We start from the raw sequence: 20248 nt of genomic DNA on the forward strand, positions 1-20248 counted from the left end.
TCAAAAACCTGAAATTCTAGGCACTGGCTCTCCGGGTCCGACGGGAGTGGTTGAGGCGCACAGACATGGACAGACCATGGCAAGGTTTGGGTTTGATGGTGGACATGGAAGCTAGGATGGTGTTTGGCAGTTTGGTGAGCATCCAGATGGTCATCGGAGACAGAGTTCTGTTCTGGAGGGATCGTTGAATACATGGCTTCTCGGTCCAAGATATCGCATCGTTGATCTTCGCTCTGGTGGATACTCGTACGATCAACCACAGGACGGTCCAGCAAGCTACTGCTGGTGAACTTTGGATTCAAGACATTCAGGTCACGGCCCTCCTTCTCGGCGCAGCTGCAGCGCATGCATTTGCGGCATGCCATCGCCACGGTCCAAAGGGACAGCCTCGCCCTGGACGTGTTACTATGGCCCTGTACTTCCGCGCAAACCTACTCCACGAGGTCGACATACTCAAGGTTGTGCTTCGGTCTGACAAGCATGCCGCATGCTCAGGCCATTTGGAGGAGCTGGGGGCCACTGAAATGCAAGATCTTCGCTTGATTGGCGTTGCAGCAAAGACTTTGGACCTCGGACCGTCGTGCCCGGCATGGCCTTCAAAACATGCCTTCGGCCTGCTACACCTGTCTCTAGGACATGGACAACATCGATGACATCCTTGTGCAGTGTGTCTACGCTCGGGAGACATGACATCGCTTCCTGGACATGCTTCAACTTCCCACTCGAAGGCCAAGTAATTCTAATTCTTTCTTGGAGTGGTGGCTTACGCTCCGTCGACAGTTCATGAAGAACAAAAGAAGAGGCTTTGACTCCTTCGTCATTTGCTCGACATGGTCCCTATGGAAACAACGAATCGCTAGAGTTTTCAATCGCGTAGAGCAACAAGTAGGAGCTGCAATCCTTGCCATCGACATCCTAGACGAACTTAAGGAATGGAGTACGGCTCACGGCGGAGTTGGTGGTGTAAGCCGTTTTGTGAGAGAGTAGCTTTTCTAGTTTGCGTGGAGTGGGTGTTCCTAAGTTTGATGTTCGCATCACACTAGGATTTTGTAATCAAACTTTCTCCCTTCTATAAAACTACAATATGCAATTTGCGTCGTCTCAAAAACAAAGATTAATACTAACAATGTGAGACCACCGTCCAGGACAAACATGTGGGTTTATGGAAGAAGAGCGAGTTGGGCTGAGCGTGGGGAGAAAGCCTGGCAAGAAAACGTCAGAACTTACAGAGAGAAATGGTACGGACGACACTACAAAAAAGGTACGAACAAAGAAAAAATTCAAGCCTTTACTCGGACTTACCGAGGGCATTGGGGGTAAAAGTTCTTTAGTTATTACTAGCTAATTGCCCATGTGTTGCAGCGGGACATACATATTCTTGTGGTTCAATAGCAATTGTCACATAAATCTCCCCCCCCCCCTCTATATATAATTATGTGTGTGTGTGTGTGTGTGTCCCTCTTTCCCCTCCTCTTCTCTCTCTCCATCCCGACATGGATGCCGAGCATGTCCAACATTGGATGGATAGAGCTCAGGAGGGTGTGGGTGGGGGGGGGGGGGGGGGGGGGTGAGGGTCGTCAGAGGAATCAGGGTCAGGAGAGCAAGTCCAACGTCACCCCTAAATCTCTAGGGACTCCCCCATAAAGATTCTTCCATAAATTTGCTTAACTTCAACATCTCCTACATTTTATTAATTTGATCAAACTACCAAATTCATATGTTCAGCGATATACTACCCTACATTCTCATCGTTATAATTAGTGCTCATGCAAGTTATCTCAGACACAAATAGTAGGTGAGTCAAGTTAATATGGCCAATCATACTACCCCCCGTATGATTAGTTCTCTTGAGATTATTTTTTGTTCGTATCTCATACAAGGGGATTCCACCATGGTTTGCTAGGCTCCTCCTGGTACACTACTAACAGTGTGCCCAAACCCTCAATTGTTTTTTCCCTCGCAAATTTTGCATGTATCACTTATACCTACAGAGTGAAAACTACCAAATGTCAAGCATACAAATGCAAATGAAAAAGTATATAGCACTCCAATCGAGTACACCTTGGTGCTAAAAGACCAATTAGAGTATTGGGCATATGGCTATGAAATGCAGTACATTACCTAGCAACACAATTTGGAGTACTGAGCATAGTTGCCTGGATCGGGGAACGAGGCAGCGACCCTCGAACCGGATTCATCGTCCCGAATCGAGGTTCGGGGTCGACGAGTGGAACGACGAGAGTCGATGTTGGGGACGTGACCCCAGACGATAGGATACGAACGACTTCAGCGACACAAAAAAATCAAAACATTGATCGCAAACAGAAACAGGAGGATTGATTGATTCATCGAGACGCTGAGATTTACAAGGAATCTACGAGTCCATGGCGTCCAGGCGTTGTGGTGCTTCCTCACCGCGCCGCTGATCCTGACCGGTACGAGCTGCTGCGGCGCGCTCGGGCAGGGTGAGGGACGGCGTCGCCGTAGAGCTCGAGCTGCTCACGGAGCGGAGCAACCTCTGGGACGCGCGGTTCATCCGTGGATGTCGCGTGCGTTACGCATGCTCATTAGGCTCGCACTTGTATTTGGATGTTCCACACTTACCTCGATTGTGGAAAAAAAACAGCCATGTATAGGTAAAGTAGATAACGTGCTTACCTACAATGAAGCCATATAATTAGCGATCTCCTACCAGTATAATGGAATCAATCAATTTCATGCCTTTTCTGTCACGGTGATTTATAAATTCCTAACTAATGTACTTCTCGTGTTCCTCCACCCGCCGTATCGTTCCGGGGTTGTCGTTCCCAAATTGATTGGGTCACATTCCACCTATCGACCGGTTCAATCGAAAGATGTATACCCCATCGTTCCTGGATATTGGCTACATGGCGATCCTCGACCCTCGTTCCCATCCCTCGACCCCATCGTCCCGGGAACTTGGCAACTATGGTACTGAGCATACTTATTTTCCAATTGAATTTATGACTACGAAATGCCTAAAAGTGAGAATGCAACCTGAAAGCAAGCTCTCACTCTGCCACAAACAAAAATAATCTCAAGAACCAATGGAAGTTGAGTTGCTTATAGTAGAAAGAAGGCAGAAACTGTGGAGCAAATTATCAAGTACCTGCAGGTCCTTATGGCTGTGGCATCAAGGTCTAGCTGTGCACATGCTTGTGATGATGGCCGAATCAAGTCAAGGCAGTAAAGCAGGTAAAAACGGATCTGCAATGGATAAGGCAACAGGAAATTAGCTACGCCCTGTAAACTGGTCATATGCTAACACTACAAGGAAGTATGGGAGTGGCGATTATACAAAACTAAAGCAAGACAACGCATAAAAGACCTATCTTGGCCAAATAGAGAAATAAGCTAAAGAATAGTAGGAAGAAATGAACGGAGCTTGGTCTCAAATATTCAAATGACATCCGCAGCACCTACTCCAACGGTGACCTTGCAGCTTGGTCGCACATACTTGGACGGCGACCAGCGAGAGGTCGATGCAGGTGACGTTGTCGCCGCCAGTGCCCTACCGCACCGCATCTCGAGTTGCCACGCCCGACCTCAACGACCCGTTGGCTGCAGCACAACAAGCAACATATATGTTCAAAAATTGGGAGTCCCTCATGATTGACCTCAAGAATCGGGGGAAGATGTAGCGGAGCATGAACTCGGAGGGAGAGGGAGAAGACCAGGGCATAGGCAGCGGCCGCATCAACGCCATGTCGGCCTGCAAGATGAGCCCGGCGGCGGTAGCCCCGGGAGCCGGGAGGGCACGAGCTCTCGCCCACCCCTCCTCGACGCCATGGGCCGCAACGGTGAATCCCTGGGTCGCGTCCAACATGAACTTGGGGCGTCGCTGACTGGATGTCGTGGATGGGGAGCGCGCCTCATCGTGCCGCGCTGGCGGCAGCGGCGGCGGCCAGATCTCAAGTGGAATAGGGCAGGGAATCAATCGGCGTGTGTGGAAGACGGAAGATGGGAAACGGAACGCTACCTTTTTTTAAGGCAAATAGAGATAGTAGATATTACTGTAGATATTGCACGCACAGGAATACTGCACATTGATGCGAGTATATGGTAACTAATATCAATCGCGTATCATTCCTAGTATCTCGCGTATAATGCAGGATGTACTTATATGTACAGCCATAACTTTGCGATTTGCTATCCACACTAGCTCGGATGGCTGTTATCGGAACCCTTCATTTGCTTTGAGATTCGAATCTTTGAGTGGATAAGGTTCTGATTTTATCCTTTATTGAATTTCGCCAAGGCTGGAGGGGAAAGTTGGGCCGAACCTTTTTGTTGTCAGTAGACAAAAAAGGAAGCCTACTACCTGGCTTTGCAAGTGTAGTCAGAGCAAAGTGAGCACGTCCCTTTTTGAATCAGCAGGGTGCGGCAGTAGCTGATTTGGGCGAGCAAGTGAATCGGTTCATTTCGGCTATTTATCAAAAGTTCCACGGGATGTGTATTTGTCTAGTAGTGTTTTAAACTGCCATTTTCGTCTAGCATGTGCACTGTCGGGCACTGTTTGAGAGAAGCAGACTTTGGCTCTGCCGCGCTGGAAAGGGGTGGTAAGACTTGCCATATTTAGTGTATGTGAATTGACTACGGGTCTGCCACTCCTGTAGTAATGACCTGCCAGATTATTAACTCCAGATTGCAGTGGAAAGCAACGTTGCCATGCATCCGCAAAAGGACAAGAGAGTAAATCACGCAACCAGCCGTATGGGCTTGTAATTACTGACGCCACCGTCCAGCTCTTGGTTTTGTATATATCTATCATCTTGCTCGTTGTTGCTCCCAGTGATCTCTGTACAACTTGTATCTAGTGATCGGTCAGATGGAAAGGTTGGGAGATGGCGAAGGGAAAAACGGAAGCCGGTGCTCGGCCATGAGCACAACGAGGGGTGAAGACAAGTTTGCAGGCGCCATTGTTGCTGCCGTCGAGGATGCCCATCACGACAGTGTTGCACCAGTCCACTACATCGGTTAGCAGGTGAGTTAATGTGTGCTTGGGTGAAGGCATGTCCTGTCGAAAGGGTATCGGAAAACAGCACACGCACATGTGCCATCCCATGCCGTCAGGACGTGGAGACTACGTCGTTGTTAATGGCTTTATAAGGACGTGGGATTCCGTCATGCATATACGAGTGTACTCCATCAGGTTTTTGACACACAAAAAGAATTTTCTTTGCTCTTTTCGTCAGGTTTTAAACGACTGATCCATTCGTAACACTGATTAAACCATGTCGGCGTTTGTTTCTGCAGGCTTGTGACTAACTACAACAACATTTCTCATCACTTCCTCAATTGCGTATATGTCTCTCTCCATGTTCAGAAGCAGGCAGGCTCCATCATCTTTTTACTATGCGTTCTGAAACAAGCATGCCACATTTTTTATTGTTGACGTCGATACTTTTTTTATACAGTTGAGGGAGAGAGAAATGAATATTGAACGGACGAACTTGGTGGTAGCCTCCAACGAGCAGTCTCGTGTTCCCAACGGCGCCGAGAGGCTTTTTGCTGATGTTCTTCGAGTTTTCTACCGTCTAGGAATTGTGTATGTGCCTGTCTTCCAGATAACAAAATTCTAGTACGCCCCTTACTTCCCCCCTGACTTGTTTTCCCCCACCATGTGAATAATAATCAGTGAGCTAGAAAACGGGGCTCTTTCTCTTTGATTCAATCTCAGACTGGTGCATATGCAGACGAACTCAGGTAAGAAAGAACTTCTGCAGAGCATAATAGCAGCAATGTCTGGTTGTGTGCCTTACAATCTCTTTGCAACAGGTCTGTTATCGGAGCTCACGTCTCTATGGGCAACCTTTTCATCACCATTGATGATGACCATTTCAAGTGCTTGTTCAACGTATAAAAGCATGTCGAGATGTGGCGGGAATGATGACTGTTAAACATCTCCAAGAATGGCTATCCATTATGTTTCCATTGTAGTTTCCTTCTATTATGTCTTGACTACGCATTCTCATGGTTTGAACCTTCATAGTACCGCAAAAATCCTGAATAGCAGGTTTTATTTATGTGTATTGCTATTGTCTTTTTTATTAAAAATACGCATGCAATCATCATCGCATGCATGGAAAAACTCCTTGAGCGAATTAATCATTTCAGAGGGTGCCGGTACTGGGAGACGGGCACGCCGCTGTCGTGGAGTGATGTGCACCCCCCCCCCCCAGCTACTGGCACATCTCAGCAAACCACGTGCCCATCCCTCCGATACCGGTTGGCGGCCAAGCTCGCCGTGAGGAGATCAACCGCCACCGTGCCCGCCTGCCCCCTGACCTCGTCGATGACGCCAGGTATGCCGTGGACTCGCCCTGTGGGATACGTGGTTCCATGACGAGCATGACCTGTGGTGGCAGTCCTACTTCGCCGGTCGTGCTCCGAGCGAGCCATGGGCGCGCTCTCAGCCCTCCCCAGTTGCACGGTCATGCAAGGGTCCGCGGGCTCACCCCCACGTTGCCCCCCTTGCCGTCCCCAGCCACTACCACCTCCAATGTCGGCCAAGGTGGACGTAGAGCTCGTGCCGCGCGTGCTCGAGGACTCCATCCAGGAACACGACCGCGCCCAATTGGAGGGCCTCGACGAGATGCTGGCCCTCTCCGCCGCGGGCGACGCCCCCCCCCCCCCCCCCCCCCCCCCCCCCGCCCTCCCGGAGGTGCAGGCCATTGTCAAGGAGGAGGAGGCCGTCGCCAATGCATGTGTCCGTGGATCCCTCGTGGTTGGGCGCCGAGGCATGGTCGCCATCCCCACAACAAGAAGAGGTTGTGTAGGCGCCTCCTGCCATGCAGTCGCCGTAGGGGCCGCCAGTCCACCTCTGACAGCCACCGTCATATGTCGACCTCACCATGGACGACGACGAGGACGACAGCGGCCCGTGAAGATGGCGACTGGCATCAAAGGAGACCACGGCGGCGGCGTCATGTTTTTTTATGTTTTTTAAAATTTTAGTTAAATTTAATGTGCGACCCAGAATTGTTTGAACGGTTTAAATTTTATCCTACTGTCTAATTAAGTTTATTTTATGTTTTTAAATGTGTGACCGATATTTCTTTATCCAAGCCAGACAAGTTGTGATATGGCCGCCCGGTTGGGTGCACTAGTACGCGGACGGACAAAATCGGATACGACCTTCCGTTTTCCAGAACACCGATATGTGTGTGACGAGACTATGTATTCGTTCCTCTCTCATAATCTCCCATTCCCGGTCTCTTTTCTCTGTGCGGGCGAGCTCTGGAAGAAGAGGCAAGCGAGACCCACTCGTTTTCCCGCTGTTGCTCTGTGGCAGTGCTCACGGGTCTGCTTTTGCACACTATGGCCGGCGCAGGCTGGGCCCTGATCACGGGTGTTTTGCAGCATATCCATGACGATACGCAACACAACACTCACACGGGTGACGGTAGACGCTACACTATACTGTGTAGCGCCTAGTGTGTAGGCGTTGCACAACATACGATATGCAAATTCATGCACAAAGTTAATTTAATATGTAAGAGCTAGACGCCTGAGAGCTAGACGCTAGTGGCTGGTATATCAAGTCTTTCACCCAACGTCACAGTGTGAACACACTATAAACAGGGCAAGCCCATGCATGCATGGCAGGTGTGGACCCGACCCAAAACTTTTGTCGACTTACCATGCCCATATATATTATACTTGCATCACTTTTCTCATGCATGCATGCATGCATGAAAGCACATGTCCATGGAGACGTGCAGCGCGTCGTACGTCCGCCTGCAGCCTCTTTTGTCTGCTTTCATGTTTTGTTTCCTTGCCCTCTCTTACGTATTAAATTAACTTTGTGCATGGATTTGCATATCACATGTTGTGCAACGCCTACACACTAGGCGCTACACTGTATAGTGTAGCGTCTAGCTCTCAGGCGTTGCACATTGATTTAGTATTTTTCAGGCAGTTTGGGGTGCGTTACTAGCTAGACGTTGCACAATGTACTGTGACGCCTACATGTCGGGTGCTACACAAAAGGGTCAGTTAGGTAAAAAAATATCCAACACAGTTCAGTTTGTGAAATAGTTTTGTCCATAGGTCAGATTTGTCACTTTTGCCGCGAATGGACACATGGTTGTGTGTGGCGAAAGTGATGATACTGATGGTTCCTGCTGGCTGGCAAAGTGGTGTATCCCCGAGTGCGTAACCAAAACAGCATGGGGAGACGATCGAAATACGGGCTGTTGCGGGCCACCTGGGGACCTGCAGCGGGAGAAACAGCACATGGGCGCGCCAGCAGCGTGTTGGGCGCCTTTTGACTTGTGTCGTGAGACAGTTCGCGTGCATGGGTGCAAGGCTTGTGACTACTGTATACATGATGTGTAAGTACCACGAAAACAAATGGTCAAACATCGATGGGCGCGTGCGGGGGTTTGGGTGATGCCCGTTATTATTCTATGTGCACTACGGGTCGAACAGTTGATGCATGTGTGGCAGATTATCTGTAAACCGAATTAAAAAAATTACTCCATAAAGTTGTCGGTCTGTAGTTGCACCTCATGGGCACATTCTGATGTAACAGCCCAGACCTCGGCCAATAAAAAAATATTTTGCACGGTTGGACTAAGGCCCAACGTGGACAGACACGCCCATGCGAAAATGGCATCCTAAAACAAGATGGCCCCAGCAGAATAAAACGTCTAGGAAAGGTTCGAACCTTCTTTGGACAGTTCTACAAAATCCATCCAGGAACCCTTCGAGCCGGATGGGGGGTTGTCCGTGCCTGACGATCTGGCAAGTGCCAGCCTAGTGCTGCGCACTACTGTTCACATGCAGCAAGAGTGGTCCTTCTTCCACTATAAGAGGAAATAAGAATCAAATGACTTATAAGATGAAAATGCAAACAAGGTAAGAAGAGGAACCAGTTCCCAACACAAGTGTGTGCTCATGATTGCAGCTGCTGTGGTGAAGTTTCATAGGTTTGCTTTTTCCTATATATATATATATATATATATATATATATATATATATATATATATATATATATATATATATATATATATGGAATGTGCCAATCAATATACCCTTTCAATCATCAATTAGCGCGTATCTCCTAGTTTGTATTTTCGACTGTACCCTCCCTATATATATTGAGGCAAGAGGGGGTCATGGCCATTGCCTCAAGTTGTGTCTTAACTATTTCATATTCTCGTATACACTTCGTTGAAAATATGAAGGAGGGCGTCATGGGCATGATTGCTCTTCTGTTCATCGGGTGCCTAGTCGTGGTTGGACAATGTAAGCCCATCGTCACTATCATATTGTATATATCCTTGCAGCCAGTCCTTTCTCTTTCAAAACTATTGTTCCTGTTCCCCTATGTACGTAAGATACTTGCTGATTATACACTGACGACCATATAATATTGCATGCGTTGCAGGTCATCCTGAGCCCAAGAGCACCTTAGAAGATGGCCATGCCAACATGACTATGTTGGTCTCATCATTAGCTGAGAGCAAACTTACCTTGAAATTATGTGTTGATAGGGATTGTAAGAACAGCAAACGTGAACCTTGGACCAGTGCGTGCGTCTGCTGCCTAACTGTGGAGGGAATACCATGTTTTCATTCCCGCGGGGAGTGCCGGAAACACTGCCCAAGCTCACCGCCCATACAGGCAAATAAGGGTGTGCATTACTAGAATATAATATGATTAGCCTATTTGAATAAAATAATGTAATGAGTGATCCACATGACGTGTTTTCACGAGTGTACACTAAAAGGAGGAAGTTTTCATAGTTCTTTCTTCGGTCGTCCCTTTATATTCGTTAATTTTGTGTTAACATAAAAAAAATTCCCCTACTTTTTCTCAGATCTCTTATACTATCTAAAAAAAAGATAATGTTCCCTAATACATCCTTTTTCTGTAAGCACTGATCGATCCATCCGTTCCCGTAGAAAAAAAAAGTATCGATTCCGTTCCGGATTGTTCTCGACCAACAACTGACATGGCAACACCGACAGCACACGCGTGTCCCTGCTCCAACACCATCCCGACTGCGTCTGCCGCGCAAGGCTAGGCGTGATGGCGAGATGGCCATGAGCAATGCCCTCGACTCGATCTCCCTCACCACATAACTACACGCTACGTACCGTAATCCTGGCAATGGCAGCTGATCCTCCCTCGTTGGAGGTGTGCACCGACGATGCAAACGCAGCCCCGTCACCTCCTCGACCTCGTCCACGCTCGCGCCACGTGCTCTTCTTTTTTGCTTTACTAGTAAGTGTGCACGTGCAACACACGTATAGTTATGAAATAGAGAGAAAATTGAATCACAGGAAGGGGAGTGTTGGCATAAGTGTCGAGGGACGAGGATTGATTATTGCGGCAGCCATGCCTGCAGGTTTCCTTGGTATTTTCCAGCTAGTTTTAGTGACTCATTTGATTATGTTGGACTATTGTAGAAAAGATTATTGGGAACTTTTTTTGTATACAATCAGTAATCTTTAATTGGAAAACATGTCCATGCTGGATGGAAGAGGCAAAAGAAAATTTCAAGGTAAGACCTGAAGCTTCCTTGAACTGAAAGTTGGTTATGCAAGAAGTCAAAGTTAGGATCTAGCATGTCAGATATGCACTCTGAAGAATATAATTCTTTGAGCTTGTCTATTAAGTCAAGGATACATGATCCAACTATTGACATACTTTATAAATTCTGTCATTACACTATCTATAATAAATATAGCGAAAGCAACACTAGTAGAAAAAGCACCTAATATGAGACACATTAGTGCTGGTTTGGTTTTGAGCCGGCACTAATGTGTCCATTAGTGCCGGTTCCAATGGATAGCCGGCCGTTCTCATTAGTACCGGTTCGTGGCGAACCTTTAGTACCGGTTTGTGCCACGAACCGATACTAAAGAGGGTGGTGGCAGGGTGTTGTCAGTCTGGGGCCCGTCCAGCACCTTTAGTACCGGTTCGTGGCACGAACCGGTACTAAAGGTCGACGTACATAAACCCTTCGTCCACCCGAGCCACTCTGTTCTTCCCCTTTCCCCTCACTTCTCCTCTGTTCTTCCCCTTTCCCCTCGAGCTCCTCACAAATTTTGCCCAAAATTTGTCATGATTTGAAGGCCCCCATCCATTCAAATGATCATAAAGGTTAGCAACTTTGTCCTTTCAACTCTCATTGCTAGATTAGCGCTTGCAATGCTTTGTATAGTGATTAATTTGGGAGGAATTATATTTGTTAGTATTTGATTTATATGCAATTTGAGGTCAAAAATAACACTTAGTTTGCATATGTAGGTGTGGTTTACTTAGTGCCTTCTAAATCTCCGTCGTAACCACCGTCGATCGCCCGCACCGCCCGTCGCCGGCACCACCTTGTGGTGAGGCTCTTGTTCATGAATGTTTTACATTACCAAATTGATGTTTGTGTGATTTTGATATATAGTTACTCGTATAATTATCTTACCCGTACGTTGTTTGTTATACATAGTGCCATGGTTTTGATATCCGTCCCCGTCGGCCCTCGTCCTTGTTATGATTCGGATGTGGTATATTCTCTTTTAAAACTAGTTGTTGCATTTCGTGTTTTTGACAAATTATGCCCATCAAGTTGACATAGATATTTTTATCTAGGAGGTATGTGAACCGGAAATTCCAACCGACCCTATTGTCGAGAGGTTAAATTTAGTTGAAAGAGAAAACGAGTATTTGAAAGAAAAATTGAAAAGAATTGAGGGGGAGAAGATGGAATTGGAGTTGCATGTTGCCGATGTCGTCGATGATCACAAGATCAAGATGGAGAAAATGAGGTTGAAGATTAGAAAGATTAGAAAATATGCCATTGATAGTGTGGCTTGGTATCATTATGCTGTTGGATCAATTGTTACCTTAGTTGCGATCTTCATCGCATTTGTTGTTGCATTTAAATTCTTTAGCTAGAGAGTTATTTGTATGTTGCATTTAATTAAGTGTTGTATATGAACTTTATGTATGAACTTGTATTAATTTGGTCTATTTGGTGTTGTGTAATGAAGATGAGCCGACAATGAATGTATGATGACTGATGCTCTCCCGAGTTCATTAATGGCGTGCATACTTTTCTGCGGGCCGCTGAGGCAAACAAGCGGGCGGATGGTTTTATGCCTTGTCCATGTGCTGGCTGTAAGAATGGTCACAGTTACTCTACAGAAAAAACCATTCACATCCACCTATTTAAGTCCGGTTTTATGCCCCACTATAATGTTTGGACCAAGCACGGAGAAATAGGGGTTATGATGGAAGACAATGAAGAAGAAGAGGACAACGACGGCTATCCTGGCCATGGGTTCCCTGAATACGATGATACAACAATGGGGGAAGAAGCTGAGCTGGCAATGCGTGAAGAAGCTGAAGAAGAGGCATCAGATGAGCCCGCTGATGATCTAGGTCGGGCCATTGCCGATGCAAAGAGAAACTGCGCAAGTGATCTGGAGAGGACGAAGTTGCAGCGCATGTTAGAGGATCACAAGAAATTGTTGTACCCGAATTGCGAAGCTGACAAAAAAAAGTTGGGCACCACACTTGAATTGCTGCAATGGAAGGCAGAGAATGGTGTATCTGACAAGGGATTTGAAAAGTTGCTGGTAATGATAAAGAATATGCTTCCAAAGGACAACGAATTGCCCGAGAGTACGTATGAAGCAAAGAAGGCTGTCTGCCCTCTAGGGTTAGAGGTGCAAAAGATACATGCATGCCCTAATGACTGCATCCTCTACCACGGTGAGTACGAGGATTTGAACGCTTGCCCGGTATGCGGTGCATTGCGTTATAAGATCAGTCGCGATGACCCTGATGATGTCGAGGGCGAGCGCCCCAGGAAGAAGATTCCTGCCAAGGTGATGTGGTATGCTCCTATAATACCACGGTTGAAACGTTTGTTCCAAAACAAAGAGCATGCGAAGGCGATGCGGTGGCACGCAGAAGATCGTGAGAAAGACAGAAAGTTGAGAGTACTCGCTAACAATTCGCAGTGGAGAAAAATCGAGAGAAAGTACTGAGAGGAGTTTGCAGGTGACCCAAGGAACGTATGGTTTGGTCTAAGCGCAGATGGCATTAATCCTTTTGGGGAGTCACTACTGAAAATTAGGTCATTAACGATGAGCTATGAACAATACTTGGTCGTTACTGTTAGGCCGGGCCAACACACGTCCAACTTGCGCACGCGAGAACCCATAGTATTAGGTGGTGGTCGTCGTTGCAATCTCCTTATCTTATCTTTTTTGAGTAGTTAACAATTTATTTAATATTAATCGGTGAAAAGGATAAATATCAACGTATTGAGTCTAGGTTTCTTATCTTAACCTAATAAGTAAGGCGGCCCCTTTGACCGAAACAGGACGCTTGCCTCGATTCAGATCGGCCCGCCGATGGCGTCGACGGCGGCTTTCGAGAAGGATTGCCGGATGCCGGAGGAGGCAGAGGCCGATGCGCTGCTGGTACAGAAGGTGGGCGTGCTGCCCTTCGGGTTCTACGACGCCTTCGTGCTCCGCGACATCCGCGTCCACGCCGTCTGGCCCAGCCGCCTCCTCTGCCACTTCACCGTCACCACCCGCCTCCTCGTGAGCCCCCCTCCCACCTGCAGCCAGATCTAATCTTCTTCCCGTCCCCTCCCCTGCTCAATTCCTGCTAGATGCTTGCTAATTATTTCACGCAGTACCCAAAACCAAGCATGATTTAGTCTCCTCATCTACTACTGTACTACTTCCGCTGGCACTTCTCTGCAGAATTACCTTCCCTCTGTACTGTAGCTGAAAAACAAGTTGTGCCATCATCCATGTAGCAGCTTGTGTACTACTGCATTTTGCTGATGGTTGTGTTATTGAATTCTCAATTCCTGCTGGATTTTGCTAATTATGGCACTAGTACTGAACCCCAAGCATAATTTTGCATCTACTGTTATTCTACATCCATCGACATTTCTTCAAAAAATATTATCTTTCCACTGTATACCCGAGGAATTTAATTTTCGTAATAACTGCATAGTTCCATTCCCTCGTCTAATTGTTCACTGGAAAAATAACTCGTACCATCATGCATGGAACAGCCAGTTTGTTTACCGCATTTTGTTGAGTGTTGCTGAGATGATGCATTTTTTCTGATGGTTGTATTACTGAGAAATCATAGAACTCGGGCAACTTCCTGCAAGGGGCGTGACTGCATTGTTGGTTTACTTGATGGGCTCTGCTGTACACCGCTGGGTCACAAACCAGGGTCTCACCACTAGAGATGAACATCTACCTTGATACTGCATTTTCTGATGTGAGTGACTATCTTACTCAGTCGGAATTGGATGCGAAATAATACATGTGGTGGTTCATCAGCATCACTTCTCAAGGTATGCTTGTTGGTGATGTTGCTTGTTTATCTTATTTTTGGTTTTGTATGACTTTCTTCCGGAGGAGGTTCATATTTAAAATCATTTCTGCTCAATTATATCAGGTTGGTCTGTCATGCTTAAAGCGGATATAGTGACTAGTTTGTTATGTGCTTTGCAGGTTAGTCATATGGTTTGTATAATGGACCTATAGCTCGTTCTTGTCTTTTTCAGGTTCAGAAATCAGCGCATTATTAGTTGCTTCACTATATGCTTTGATATCCAGGTTACAACTAGGATTTTCATATGTATGTATATCACTTATCACATAGTAGAACAGTATTCCTTTTTCTAGCAGAGGAGAATAATTTTCAGTGTTAATTTGGTTGGGTACAGACCATCAACCAAAAAAGCTCAAAACGTTTTGCCCATATATAGAATAACTCAAGTCTTGCTAGAACTAGATAAGAAACATACTAATTAATTGTTCGCAAAAACAGTTTCTTCTTTGTTGCATAAGGACTGTGCAAGAATTTGGATTAAGACATGTCTAAGCTACAGGAAATAGTATAAAATGTTATTTAGTCTAAAATGATTCACATGCAATTTTTTTCATATGTGCTACTATCCTTTTGAGCAAATTCATTTATATGTACTACTAATAAATCATTCCTGTCTTTGCAGAACGGATGGTTCACCATAATAGGAGCATCACAAGACATTGTAGTCATTGGTGAAGAATGATATGCAGTGAAACACAAGGATTTATGATGGTGTCCCATGACTGAAGATTATGAAAAATAAATCACTCTTCTAGTTGATGTATTTCTGGTTAGATATGGACTAAAATAGTTGTCTACAAGGTGTTTTTGGTTTATATTTTCTAAATGGTATTTATTATCTCTGCTGTATGTGAGGATCATCTTCAATATCTATGATTTGGATTAATGAAAACAGGTTATATACTTTGACTGTCTAAATTTTGTTGTTGCTTAATGAGTGTGGCCAATAATCTTCAAAAGTGGTCGTCAATCATACTTAAATCACCATAAGAACATTACTAGCGATGAAAAAAGTGGTCGTTAATACTATAATTGTGGTTGTTATTGCATCGGCATTGACGACGACAGATCATCCCGTCGTTACAAAATAACGACCACAATATGTGGTCATTACAAAATAACGAGCACAATATGTGGTCGTTATACTTTTAACGATGGAGCCTATCACGACCAACATATTGTGGTCGTTAATGGCCTTTAACGAGCACAATCCGACTTTCAACGACCACATATACCATTGTTAAAAACTATTTTCCTAGTAGTGAGCAGAGCAGCAACCATTGCACGTGGCCTGTGACTCTATGTTTGTATAACCTTCCTCCTTGGTTGTGCATGAAGCGGAAGTTCATTATGATGCCAGTGCTCATCCAAGGCCCTAAGCAACCTGGCAACGACATTGATGTGTACCTAAGGCCATTAGTTGAAGAACTATTACAGCTGTGGAATGGAACAGGTGTACGTGCGTGGGATGAGCACGGACAGGAAGAATTTGACCTAAAGGCGTTGCTGTTCGTGACCATCAATGATTGGCCTGCTCTCAGTAACCTTTCAGGACAGACAAACAAGGGATACCGCGGATGCACGCACTGTTTGGATGATACCGACAGTATATATTTGGATAGTTGTAGGAAGAATGTGTACCTGGGACATCGTCGATTTCTTCCGACAAGGCATCCCGTAAGAAAGAAAGGCAAGCATTTCAAAGGTGAGGCGGATCACCGGACGAAGCCTCGCCACCGTACTGGTGCTGATGTACATGATATGGTAAAGGATTTGGAGGTAATCTTTGGAAAGGGTCCTGGCGGAAAATCTGTTCCGAAGGACGCTGATGGACGCGCACCCATGTGGAAGAAGAAATCTATATTTTGGGACCTGCCATATTGGAAAGACCTAGAGGTCCGCTCCGCAATCGACGTGATGCACGTGACGAAGAATCTTTGCGTGACCCTGCTTGGCTTTTTGGGCGTGTATGGGAAGACAAAAGATACACCAGAGGCACGGGAGGACCAGCAACGTATGCACGGAAAAGACGGCATATATCAGGGTCAGGCCAGCTACGCTCTTACCAAAGAAGAGAAGGAAATCTTCTTCGAATGCCTGCTCAGCATGAAGGTACCGTCTGGCTTCTCGTCGAATATAAAGGGAATGATAAATATGGCAGAAAAAAAGTTTCAGAACCTAAAGTCTCATGACTGGCACGTGATTATGACGCAACTCCTTCCGGTTGCACTGAGGGGGCTTCTACCGGAAAACGTTCGATTAGCCATTGTGAAGCTATGTGCATTCCTCAATGCAATCTCTCAGAAGGTAATCGATCCAGAAATCATACCAAGGTTACAGAATGATTTGGTGCAATGTCTTGTCAGTTTCGAGTTGGTGTTCCCACCATCCTTCTTCAACATCATGACGCACGTCCTAGTTCACCTTTGCGAAGAGATTAACATTCTGGGTCCTGTATTTCTACACAATATGTTCCCTTTTGAAAGGTTCATGGAAGTCTTGAAGAAATATATTCATAACCGTGCTAGGCCAGAAGGAAGCATCTCGAAGGGCCATGAAAATGAGGAGGTCATTGAGTTTTGTATTGACTTCATTCCTGACCTTAAGCTGATTGGTGTTCCTGAATCGCGGCATAAGGGCAGACTGGAAGGAAAATGCATGCTAGGAGGGCATCAAATAATATGTATGGGCGGGCATTCTCTCACTGAAGCACACTACACAGTTCTACAGAATTCCGCCTTGGTGGCTCCGTATATGGAGGAACACAAGAATTTTCTACAGTCCAAACACCCGGAGAAGTCTGACGACTGGATTACACGCGAACAAACGAGGACTTTCGCCGGTTGGTTGCAGAAACGTGACCTGAATGATGGCGATATTCAAAATGACCTGTACTCGCTGTCCCAGTTACCATCTTCGAATATAATGACTTTCAAAGGGTACCAGATAAATGGGAATACATTTTACACGATCGCCCAAGATAAGAAGAGCACCAACCAAAACAGTGGTGTCCGCTTTGATGCAACAACTAACACGGGAAAGGAAACATATTATGGTTACATAGAGGACATATGGGAACTTAACTATGGATCAGGTGATTTGAAGGTCCCTTTGTTTCGGTGCAAATGGGTCAATATGACACGAGGCGGGGTAACGGAAGACCCGCAATACGGAATGACAACAGTGGATCTCAACAATCTTGCGTATGTAGACGAACCATTCGTCCTAGCCAATGATGTGGCACAGGTTTTTTATGTGAAAGACATGTCTTCCAGGCCGAGAAAAAGAAAAGATAAGGAAGCGAATGGATCATACGACGAGCCAAAGCACCACATAGTTCTTTCAGGAAAAAGAAACATCGTGGGAGTGGATGACAAGATAGACATATCAGAAGATTATGAAAAGTTTGATGAAATTGCTCCATTCACAGTGAATATTGACACGAGCATCCTGTTAAATGATGAAGATTTTCCATGGTTACGGCGCAAAGGGACACACGCGAAGAAAAAGTTTCACACCGAAAGATCTGGGATGTGATCGGCTTCACTATCATCACTTTCTTCTGTGTTTCACACCCAGGAGGGAATGTCTGTAATAGTTAGGGTAGTTATGTGTTTTGGCATTTGAAATGCGAAGAAATTTTATGTGCAAACAAATTCTTTTCATGCATTTACTGATTTTTTCCAGCTAAATGACCCTGAAATTGAAAAGCATTTCAAATAAACTCAGAAAAGGTTGAAAGTTGGCATGGTATCATAATTTTATACAAATAGCATGTGCAAGAAAGTAGAGAGGGTTACGGCAAAAACTGGATGCAGTTCGTGTATAAAATGGACAATCTCTTTCGAAGTATCAGGGTTTCCGATGAAAACTGAACTGTTACAAAGGCATTTCATTTTTTAAATGACCTAAGCATTACCAAATTGAATATAATGATAAAACACACTAATATTAAACATAAGAAAAAAGAATCATTGAAAAAACTTTTTTCAAACTTAAGTTATTCACAAACTAGTGATTCACACAGATTTCAAATAATTCAAAATTTAAACTATTCAAATTTGAAAACTACCGGCACTAACAAAAAGTTTGTAATTTTTTGTATCGAAAGCAAAAATATTCACAAAGAAACTCTAAATACAGCAAAAAAACAACTCAAAAATAAATAAAACAAAAATAAATAAAATGAAAAAAAATTAAGAAAAAAAAAGCCCGCCTACTGGGCCAAAGCGGCCTGCATACGACTAGCAACACAACCTTTTGTTGGGCCAGGATGCAGGCCCGCAAAGGCCCAGTAGACCCACTGGGCGAAGAGGACAGGTAGGTCCAGTAGGCCAGGTAAGGAGAGGAGCTCGAGAGAGCTACCGCACTGGGGCTTATAAACTAGTGCGGTAGCCCTTCGACTAACGAGGTGGGACTAAACTTGCGCACCGCCTGGAGCCAGCGCACCCTCTTTAGTACCGGGTCGTGGCTCCAACCGGTACTAAAGACCCCCCCCCCTTAGTACCGGTTGGTGCCACGACCCGGTACTAAAGGGGGTGCGCTTCCCGCCGCTTGGCCTGGCCAAAACAGACCTTTAGTACCGGTTGGTGGCTCCAACCGGTATTAAAGGTCCACCCTATATATACTACACTTGAAAAAAATTCAGTTTCCCTCTGTTCTTACCTCTGTTTCCCTCCGCCGCGCCGCCCGGCCCCGATCGTCGCCGCCTCCGCCCCTCGTCGCCGACCCCGGCCGTTGTCGCCCCTCGTCGCTGGCCCCGTCAACGTCGCCGCCCCGGCCGTCCCCGTCCCCGTCGCCGTGCCCCGTCCCGCCCCGTCGTCGCCGCCCCGTCCCGTCGCCCCGGCCGCCCCGCCCCGTCGTCGCCGCCCCGTCGTCGCCGCCCCGTCCCGTCGCCCCGGCCGCCCCGCCCCGTCGTCGCCGCCCCGTCCCGTCGCCCCGTCGTCGCCGGACCGTTGTCGCCTCGCCGGTGAGCTCGCCCCGGCCGCCATGTCCACTCACACACACACTACACACACACACACACACACACACACACACACTACACACACACACATTAATTTGTTTATTATAATTTTTTCTGTTTTGTAGTTATAAAAATGTTAGAAATTATTCTATTTTTTAGTTATATAAATATTAGAAATGTTAGTTTTATAGAAATGTTATAAATGTTTTCTGTTTTTTAGTTATAGAAATATTTATAGAAATGTTAGCAATTTTTTTGTTTTTTAGTTATATAAATATTAGAATTGTTATGGAAATGTTAGTTATATAATCAGGAAATTTTAGAATTAGTTTTAGTTAGATGAATTAGATTAATGTCAAATTGTTAGAATTTGCATATATATAGAATTTTAGTTATCACAATCCAATCATTTAAAAAATGTTACTTTTTGCGGGCATATAGTATTTGTTCTCGACGATATGCCCGGCCCGCATCCTCGCCGTCGACCCGTTCGCGACGACGTCCTGCTTGACGGGACCCATGTCCGGGACTGGGCTCCGCCGGGCTGGCACTGGGAGGTGCTACCTGGAGGGGGGCGCCGCTTGGTGAGGAACCCGGCCTTGGGTCCCGTTGTCGACCCTGATCTTCTTTGGTGGCGTTCGCGTGGGCCACATTCGGTGCAGAGGCAGCCGACCCCGCCGGAGGTGGTGCGTCGCCGTATCAGGGAGGAAGATGAGCACGTCCATCGCTACATGGCTGCTATGGACGACGTCAGGTTCTCCACTACTTGGCGGGTTCTTTGGGCAGATGACCGGAGATATGATCCTATGATGGTTCCTTCTCTTTGGGTGTGCACCGCCCGCGCCCCAGGAACCGCGAGTGGCGCCCTAGATTCTTCTGTAG

The 20248-nt window shown here is 46.1% G+C and overlaps 2 long non-coding RNA genes across 2 annotated transcripts; both read left to right on the plus strand.

The window, feature by feature from the left end:
• The first annotated feature begins 5434 nt into the window (after positions 1 to 5434).
• On the plus strand, positions 5435 to 6013 carry LOC123097533 (uncharacterized). Its single transcript, XR_006447363.1, has 3 exons — positions 5435 to 5569; positions 5660 to 5727; positions 5800 to 6013. It is a non-coding gene; the product is annotated as an uncharacterized lncRNA (long non-coding RNA).
• A 7326-nt stretch (positions 6014 to 13339) lies between these two features.
• On the plus strand, positions 13340 to 15015 carry LOC123097537 (uncharacterized). Its single transcript, XR_006447364.1, has 3 exons — positions 13340 to 13583; positions 14149 to 14359; positions 14464 to 15015. It is a non-coding gene; the product is annotated as an uncharacterized lncRNA (long non-coding RNA).
• Positions 15016 to 20248: the final 5233 nt, after the last annotated feature.

Source organism: Triticum aestivum, chromosome 1B (genome assembly GCF_018294505.1).
Source record: "Triticum aestivum cultivar Chinese Spring chromosome 1B, IWGSC CS RefSeq v2.1, whole genome shotgun sequence".
Classification (NCBI taxonomy): domain Eukaryota; kingdom Viridiplantae; phylum Streptophyta; class Magnoliopsida; order Poales; family Poaceae; genus Triticum; species Triticum aestivum.